The sequence below is a fragment of the Pinus tabuliformis genome, chromosome 4_1 (genome assembly GCF_031772625.1).
Source record: "Pinus tabuliformis cultivar Carrire ecotype Pingquan chromosome 4_1, CPIR1, whole genome shotgun sequence".
NCBI lineage: Eukaryota > Viridiplantae > Streptophyta > Pinopsida > Pinales > Pinaceae > Pinus > Pinus tabuliformis.
Genome location: NC_142303.1, coordinates 764368011 through 764371825, shown reverse-complemented (window position 1 = coordinate 764371825; position 3815 = coordinate 764368011).

Here is a 3815-nt window from a genome sequence, read left to right as displayed (position 1 = left end):
TTCTTCTGCCTTTTCTTTAGCTTTCTCTTTCCGGTTTGTTTTTTACCATTGCTTTCTTGCAATTTTCGGGCTTACAGGTGACAGAGCAGTTAGAGGCTTTTCTTCTCGAGCAATTTTCTCAGCGATGCGCGATTAGTGCTAGGCACTAATCGCGCATCGGAAACTGCCTCCGTTCTTTGATCTGGGCTTCTCTGATGTGTTTTTTTCCTTTTGTGCATCTTCCTCTTTATCGGGTATAAAGCTCAAAATTTATGAAAATAATGATCTCGTGAGCTTTTGACCCTGAGCATTAAACTGTCTGTCTCTGATATCAGCATTGCTCAGTACCCATTTCGCCATGGCTGTATACAGAAGATTTGTAATGGATGGCTCAGCAGTATTTTATGAATCTGCGGCTCTGTCACATGTGGTATCTATTTATAAGGGCACCTTTTCTCTGTCTTTGAACATTGGAGCCTTCCCCTTTTTCCCCATATTTTCTTGCACATTGCTTTGTGTAACTTTTGTTCTTTGTTCCTGCAGTTCACAAGTGAGGAGAGAGTAATGATAATAAATAATGACAGGAAAGCTTTAAATGCCACGGATATGCAAAAACATGCCATCTGACGTGAACTGGCTCTTCGAAAAACACAAAACCATATTTTATTAACAACTGGCGTGTAATTCATTAATTATCATTAAAGCGCGTAACCAGTTCTTGGTTTAGGAAAAAAACTTTTCTTGAATATTGAGCCAGGAAAATTTGCGATGGAATGTTTCTGCGATTTGCATCGTAGTATCACATTTCATTGTATCGCATTACCGCAATTTCATCATGTTGTTCTATCGCAAGGCTGTCTAATCGCAACATCAGAAAGATCGCAGATCGCAATATCGCAAGATCGCGGATCGCTTAATCGTTTAATTGTTATGTGCATTTTATGCGATTTTGCGAGATGCGATATGCGATATCGCATATCGGTGATTTTAAGGTTTTCCAACGTGAGTGTTTATTAATGCATATGATGCGATGGAGTTTGCATCTCAATCTCGCATTTTATCATTTTGACTCATAAGAAAATTCCCTATCGTTCTTGGCGCGATGCGATATTTTTTTAGTGACATATAAGCACTAATTGATTTTTTATTTTTATTTTTAAATTTTTTGACTAAGGGTCCCCACTTACATAGTGTTATTGCTAATACTAAATAAGGAGGGAGGTTGTTGGTGGCCACAACAATTGGCGATTCACTTGGAAGAACCAATTATCTCTGTTTTTCTATTGAATTTTCTAAACTTCCTAAACAAAAAAACTTTCAGAAGTTAAACTTTATTATGGAAAGATAAAGTACATTATGCTCTAACTTGTCAATGACATTTTGTTTCAACTATTTTCAACTTTGATTATTTGCTTCCTCAAGCGCCCTTGTATTTACATCAGTCATTACTTGGTCTTGTAAAGATAAAACAAAGTCTTCTCTGTAAACCAGTTTTAAATATGCTCATTTGTCGTAGGTAGAGCCTCTGCTACCAGCAGGCGTTTATAGCCTTGACAGGGTTACCTATTACCCAGCAATGATCCTATATCCTACTTAAAGGAACCTACAACTCTCAAAGAAGAATCCACATCCACACTTATTGCTTTGATTTTCTTTTTCCTCTTAAAGAACAATGTCTTGGTTTAGTAGCCAATTTATGACACAGTCATTCACTTGATTTATAACTTTGCTGAACAAGCTGGCTCATGATGAGACCCCTTGTCTTTTGATTGCAACAATCTTGAGTCATTGCCCTGTTGTGGTGTACAGTATTTGGCAAAGTCAGCAAGTTATAATATCTGTGATTATGATAAGCCAGCTCGTGATGAGACCTCTTATTCTTCAAGATGAAGTGTATCCTTGGGTTGTTCCTCTGAAAGTTGTGATCTCTTTAGCAGGGAGGAAGTCATTGTTTCCTTAAGATGGCTCTGGATGACAATAGTAGAGTTTTTTGGAAACAACTGTTCTACAGAGAATCTTTATTTTGTTATTGATACCTTTCATTGTACTGACATAAGACAATTTCTTCACTAAAGGTTGTTTTCATCAAAATTTATGAAGTTGCAACTAGTATCATATCTAGGCTAGAGTCTTTAACTGTATCTATCAATAATAAAGATCAATTTTCCAAAATATTTGCTATTTATATAAGCGAAAAATCAAAATCTGAAAGAGAATTGGTGTCTTGTTCATAAATGCCTAATGTAACCATTCACAACTGGTTTTATTATGAAAAGAAAAACAACTACTCTACAAGAATAGAAGAATAATCTTCTATGGAAAATATTTCTTGAGAATTTGTCCGTTAACAGGCAAAGAGTCTCTCTTACCTGCTAAATCCTGTAACACAAACGTTGATGGACCTATGACTTCTACAATTTGAAAAGGACCAAGCCACATTCTTTGAAATTTTGTATGTTTGCCTTTCTCTTCATGAGCCTTGTCCCATTTTAAAACTAAGTCTCCCATCTGAAAATCTTTTCTGGTCATTATATTTGAATCAAAAGAGGATTTTACTAGTGCTTGATGATGAGCATGAGTTTTCTTAGCCTATTCTCATTGTTCTTCTAATTTGATTATTTCCATTTGTCTTAGCTGTAAGGAGGAAGTGGGTACTTCATCAATGTATTGAACTAGAGACAAAGAGGGAATTGCCAAATGAGTCGGAAGAACCACTTCTTTCCCATAAACTAAATTAAAGGGAGAAGTGCCGATAGAAGTTTTTTGCGTTATTCAGTCTGCCCATAAAGCATATATCAAAGCCTTATGCAAAATTTTATGATTTTGGTCAACTATTCTTTTGATAATCCTGATTAGGTTTTTATTGGTAGATTCAGCTAACCCATTGCCTTGCAGGTAATAATTGGCCGAATATTTAAGTTTGAATCCTCTTTTAAGTGCAAATTCAGTCATTGCATTTCCAGAAAAGTATGATGCATTATCAAACATTAAAGTGGAAGGCAATCCAAACCTGGTGATTATAAATTGATCTATGAACTCAACGATATTTTTAGCATTAGCCGTCTTGAGTGGAACTGCTTCTACCCACTTAGTAAAATAATCTGTAGCTATAAGGATATATCTATGCTGCTTCGAAGAGTGAGGAACGATCTCACCTATTATGTCCAATCCCCACTGACTGAAAGGTTGTTCAATGTTAACCGGCTGTAGTGGCAAGGATGGCTTCTTTTGTCTCCCAGCAGTAGTTTGGCAGACTTGACATTTTCTCACGTAACTGTGCGAGTATTTAAATACCGTGGGCCAGTAATACCTTGCGCGCAAGATTTTATGTGCAGTAGCATCTCCAGCATAGTGTCCGCCTGCTGGCCCATTGTGGAGTTCCTGCAAAACGTTTTCAGCTTCAGATTTCTCAAAACATCTAAGAAGAACAGAATCATAATTTACTCTAAAAAGAATATCATTCATGAGCTGATATTGTTTGGCCTTCAACCTTAGATCTCCTTTCTTAGTATGATCGAGGTGTGAAGGAGCATACCCATTCTTAAGATAATAAATGATATCAGCGTATAATGACTCTGCATTGTTTAGGCTTACCTCGCACATTTGTACCTCTGCAGACGGAATTTCAGAAATTTGCAACACTCCAGCCAGCATTTTGCAAAAGCCTTGGCCTCATACAATGTTTGCTAGTTTAATCTCAATGTCATATTCCTGTAAGGCAGTAACCCAATTGGCCCTTTTCTCACCCACATCCTTCTATAGTAGAAGATTCCTTACCGCTGGAAATGGTACTATAATTTTAGTATGGGTTTTGAGCAAGAAAGGTATGAAGTATT